The sequence below is a fragment of the Mixophyes fleayi genome, chromosome 1 (genome assembly GCF_038048845.1).
Source record: "Mixophyes fleayi isolate aMixFle1 chromosome 1, aMixFle1.hap1, whole genome shotgun sequence".
Lineage (NCBI taxonomy): Eukaryota > Metazoa > Chordata > Amphibia > Anura > Limnodynastidae > Mixophyes > Mixophyes fleayi.
This window is the reverse complement of record NC_134402.1, coordinates 254,266,868-254,272,591: the sequence shown is the minus strand read 5'-3', so window position 1 is coordinate 254,272,591 and position 5,724 is coordinate 254,266,868. Positions and strand designations below refer to the sequence as shown.

Here is a 5,724-nt window from a genome sequence, read left to right as displayed (position 1 = left end):
TGAATCAGTGAACTTTGTAATATATCAGTACCACTGGACTTATACTGCTGAATCAGTGAACTTTGTAATATATCAGTACCACTGGACTTATACTGCTGAATCAGTGAACTTTGTAATAGCAGTACCACTGGACTTATACTGCTGAATCAGTGAACTTGGTAATATATCAGTACCACTGGACTTATACTACTGAATCAGTGAACTTTGTAATATATCAGTACCACTGGACTTATACTGCTGAATCAGTGAACTTTGTAATAGCAGTACCACTGGACTTATACTGCTGAATCAGTGAACTTTGTAATATATCAGTACCACTGGACTTATACTGCTGAATCAGTGAACTTTGTAATATATCAGTACCACTGGACTTATACTGCTGAATCAGTGAACTTTGTAATAGCAGTACCACTGGACTTATACTGCTGAATCAGTGAACTTTGTAATATATCAGTACCACTGGAATTATACTGCTAAATGTGTGAACTTGGTAATATTGCAGGACCAATGGGCTTATACTGCAGGATTGGTTTTGCAAATTTTGTTGTAATTCATTTTTTTTTTAATAATTTTTTTGTATTTTTTTTTAGAACTTTTTTTTCATTTTTTAAACACTTGGCAATAATGGGGAAATAACTATGCCCTTAGAAGCACAGAGCACAGGACACAGCACCACTGGACTGAACAGGACACAGCACAGGACCCAGCAGCACCACTGAAGTCAAAATTGACAGAGCACAGCACACAGCACCACTGGACTGATACTGCAGAACACAGCACAGCACAGCACAGCACAGAACTAAACAGCACAGCACGAGATCTACCAGGACAGAGGACCACCTAACACACCCTCCCTCTACCTTGATCAATGCCCGACTGAAGATGGCCCTTAGAAGGACAGAGCACAGGACACAGCACTACTGGACTGAACAGGACACAGCACAGGACCCAGCTGCACCACTGAACTCAGAAGGACAGAGCACAGGACACAGCACCACTGGACTGAACAGGACACAGCACAGGACCCAGCAGCACCACTGAACTCAGAAGGACAGAGCACAGGACACAGCACCACTGGACTGAGCAGAACACAGAGCACAGCACAGCACATAATTGAACAGCACGAGATATAGCAGGACAGAGGACCACCTAACACACCCTCCCTCTACCCTGATCAATGCCCGAGTAAAGATGGCGGCGACTAGCGGGGAATTTATAGGTTCCGAGTATCGCGAGATCCGACAGCGGGATTATGACTCCGAGCCTCGGTTTCAAGTTTTCATTTGGCGCCAATACCCGGATCTGTCTCGGATCCGACTCGGATCGGAAACGTTCGGGTGGGCTCGGATTCACGAAATCCGAGTGCGCTCATCTCTAGACAAAACCACGTTAAAAAAGGGCGCTTGCGTCGGGAAGTAACGCTCTTCCCCTGAGGAGGCCTGGGCTATGGCCCAAATGCATGACAAGAACCTTTTTAACACCTTAAGTAGCTTGATTTGACTAGAATGCATGAGTATCATGCACGGGTTAACTTGTGTGTATATATATATATATATATATATATATATATATATTTATATATTTATAGTAATTACTTTAATAATGATTAATAAAGTAGAGGATTCTTCTATAACATACCTATTCCTATTCTCCTCATTACCTCTTTAAATTTCAGTAAATTGTATATAATATATTTAAATGAACTATTATTAGAAACTAAGATTGCCCAGTGAAAGTGTGACTCACCTAGGAAGCCACGAACAGCACACTCATCATATCTCTTTCACAGTGGTCCTTGCCTTGGAAGGATATGCTGCGGCTGCGCATGCTCAGCAGCTGCATTTCGGCCATCGTAGAATGTACAGCAGCCGCGGTGCTGCTCTACATCTGGCCCGCTGCCATGGATTTTATCCGTGTGTGCCTGCGTCAGGGGGGGGCCCACAGCTGCTCAAGCAGGAGATGAATCAGATCACCAACTGGCAGGTGATCCGATCAGCGAACGGCAGGTGACAGGGGCCCTCTTAGAGACGGGAGACAGGGGCATGTGACCCCTGTGCCTTCCCCTTAATCAGGCCCTGAATACAAGAACATGCATTAGGTGATGGGAAGAAACTTGGAAGGAAAATATTCATTATTGCTATTTATACTTCAAACTAGGGGTGTGCACCGGCCACTTTTCGTGTTTTGGATTCTGATTAGCTTGAGGTTTTGGGTTCTGATTTGTTTTGCCAAAATACCCCACTAAAGGTTTTGGTTCTGATTTTAGGCTTCGGGTTCTGATTTTTTTTTAAAAAAGCATAAAAAGTGCTAAAATCCATTTTTTTTTTTTTTTTCACTCCTACACTATTATTTACCTCAATAATATTCATTTGCACTCATTTCCAGTCTATTCTGAACACCTCACACCTCACAATATTGTTTTTAGGCCAAAAGGTTGCACCGAGGTAGCTGGATGACTAAGCTAAGCGACACAGGTGGGAGGCACAAACACGTGGCAGGATCAGTGGACTTAAACAGCAATACCACTGGACTTATACGGCAGGATCAGTGCCTTGCTTGCAGTCTCCTAGGTAACGCAAATAATCTGTACAAATATGCACACAGGGGCATGGCCAGTAAAATATGGAACACATACTTTATGGATAAACAATGTTACTACACTTCATGCCGAGAAGCTAACCAAATAGTTTTCTCCATACAAGATACTCCCAACTATTCACTGAAATACCTAGCTTTTATCACCACGTAAATGAACTCAGCAGTCAGATCCATAATAAAGTGTGTCATCACACAAGTCAGGTTCGGGATAGACTCATCACAGTTCAGGTAAATTTAACATGTCCAAACAGATTATTGTGTATCTGTAGTTCTGTCTTGTTTTTAATGTGATTTTTGTGTTTATTAAGCCATGAATTGAACATGACAAGTGTATATGTCCGAATGAGCCCTAAAATCACATATAAAGAGATTACAGATCTGTATTTAAAGCTTCTCTACAATCTTACATTACAAGAGCAGTGTTATGGTTAGGATTGGATTTCACAAATGCTTTCCTTTTAGTAAATTTACCTCCTTTAAATGTAGTGCTAAAATTACATTGCTTTTATAACCTGTTTGTGTAAAATGTTGTTTTAAGAAAATAAAAAAGGGTTTCTAACCTTCTCGTAGCTTCACATTTATATAATTTGTTTGGTCATTGAACCATCCTGGGATCTCCACCCGGCAGCAGTATGTTCCTTTATCCTCCTCAGTCACCCCAGTGATGGTCAGGGACACGTCCCCCTGTGATATGTTCCCCAATAACTGGTATCTGTCAGATTTCCTCCAGGTCACCCTGCTGCCGTCTGTCCAGATGATCACATTGTTACACTTAGAGGATGGACAGCTGCCCCCTCCCCAGCACATTGTGGTTGTACCACCACTGGCAGAATATGTGCAGTGTAATGTCAGGTTACCTTTCACTGATCCTGTCACTTGTTCAGCTGCTGCCAGACCTGAGTGGGGAATTTATGCGATCCAAGTCTCGCGAGATCCGACGCAAGACTTGGACGTCAGAGCCTCATTTTGAGTTCGTTTTTCCGCCGGAAATACCCGAACAGTGCTCGGATCCCGTCGGATCCGCACTGTTCGGGTGGGCTCGGATTAGCGCAATCCGAGCCTGCTCATCTTTACTTCAAACAATCTGATAAATAATGTAGTTCTCTGTGAATAACTCTTCTTGTCTCTAACTATGGTTCTTTGTAAACTAGGTTATGTCTTTTTCCAGTCACCGTAGAATGAAAGTTTCTGAAGTGTAGAGTCTTTTCAGGTGAAAGTTCAACTGATCAGGGCTTAGTTGTTATGCTTGTCATCTAGGGGTGAGCTCAATCTGTCATTGTTATGTGTGGTACCACTTATCTGCTTAGCTCACTCTGGTATCAGTGATATGTGTCAGCTGGATTGAAGCCTCCTATTCCTGTTGGGCTGATCGACATAGAGTTTTCCTGTGATTTTCCTTTTGTGTGTATGGATGATTGCTGTTCTTCTCTCTATCCTAACTCTATCTCTATCCTAACTTATTTCCCTATCCTCCTCTGTCTGAATACTAGCGCTCCTTACTGAAAATCATATTTTCCCAAATGCTTTGTAACTAATCCCTTTCCTATTCTATTCTCTAACTCTGGTCTTTTCACTGAATCCTTGTCTCTTCATGTTTGCTGGCAGTCAAACTACTTGGTGATAATACACCTACTGCATCACTGTAAATATACTAACTGACAGGGGCTCAGTAACCTATTGGTTATTTGACAAAAGTTATCAATTGAATGTTAAACAAAGTCATTTCTAGCTAAATGCCCGTTATTATTTTCTTATTTGAACTAGCAAACTGACAAATCCTAAACGTCTGACTGAGTGGCGGCCATTAACTGATGGGTTCTGACAGAATTTTAATAACAGTCTCTCACTGTTTCTTCTGTCTCTCTCTGTCTGACAGCCTTATTTTCTTTTTTACTCTATTCTCTCTATTGAACTGTATTTCTTTCCTCTTTCATGAATTCCTCATCTCATAGTCTTATGTATATTTTTTCTCTCTAATTTCTATTCATTCTGTTTTAATATATATTTTCACTCAAAACTGTACTCTTGGTTTCTTTTCTCTGTGGATCGCTGTCGTTTCTTTCTCTCAGTGTCAGTCTCTCCAAATGTTTATTCTTTTTTGGCTCCTCTATAAGTCTCTCAGGTCACAACTACATAGTACAGACCTTCCTGACAGCATCATATTCTGGCGCCTTCACTCTATGTCTGACAGAAAATATCTGACAGTTAATCAGTAGGTCTGGCCACACCCCTGATTCTCACTGTCATGGATTTAAAGCAACATCTACTAATCTTCAAGTCATTACTTATAATTTCACCAACCAGGATGGGCTTGGAAAGTAGGCCATGTATATGTACAGAGGGAGGTTAGTGAATGTTGACAGAAGTCTTTAGTCAACACCATTTTGACAATAAAAAGAACAGCTTCCAATATAACATTTTAAGAAAAGAGATTAGGGGGTATATTTAGTAAACTGCGGTTTTTAAATAGTGGAGATGTTGCCTATAGCAACCAACAGATTCTAGCTGTCATTTTGTAGAATGCACTAAATAAATGAAAGCTAGAATCTGATTGGTTGCTATAGGTAACATCTCCACTTTTCTAAACCCGCAGTTAAGTAAATCTAGCCCTAGGAAGCATTAGTGGTACTTTCTTTACTAACTAATGTGTACAAAAAACTTTATTAAGACTAGTCAATAAAAATGTAAATGGAGCCATTTTATTAATGGCTTCTCTCACTTTATTATTGAAACTGCTGAGAATTAATAATGCTCTTAATACAATAGATAGTTGCTCAGTTATATATACAAACTGAAAATCCTTTGTTTCATAAATAAAGTATGAATTGCCAGAACATCATTACACGATGCTTCTTTTACTCTCTCGTGCCACTAGAGGGTATACACCGTAGTATGTACTGTAGTATTGTTGTAAGAGTTGGTTGAAAAGTTTGTGTGAAGTTTTTTCTAAAAAGAACTGAAACATGCCTGGAATAGAAAAAAAGTATAATCAAATCATGGCACAAACTACAGCATTGGCTTCAATTTTAATGCATGTGATCATGGCAATGAAAAAAAGGACTTGTCCAGTACAATGTTGAATTTTCTGCCATTTTATCATTATTTTGCTTTTTGAGCTATTACAGA

General features: G+C 40.3%; 1 non-coding gene across 1 annotated transcript; it reads right to left on the bottom strand.

The window, feature by feature from the left end:
* Positions 1 to 2,752: 2,752 nt before the first annotated feature.
* On the bottom strand, positions 2,753 to 2,824 carry LOC142137222 (small nucleolar RNA SNORD50). Its single transcript, XR_012687866.1, has one exon. It is a non-coding gene; the product is annotated as a small nucleolar RNA SNORD50 (small nucleolar RNA).
* Between the last annotated feature and the right edge of the window lie 2,900 nt (positions 2,825 to 5,724).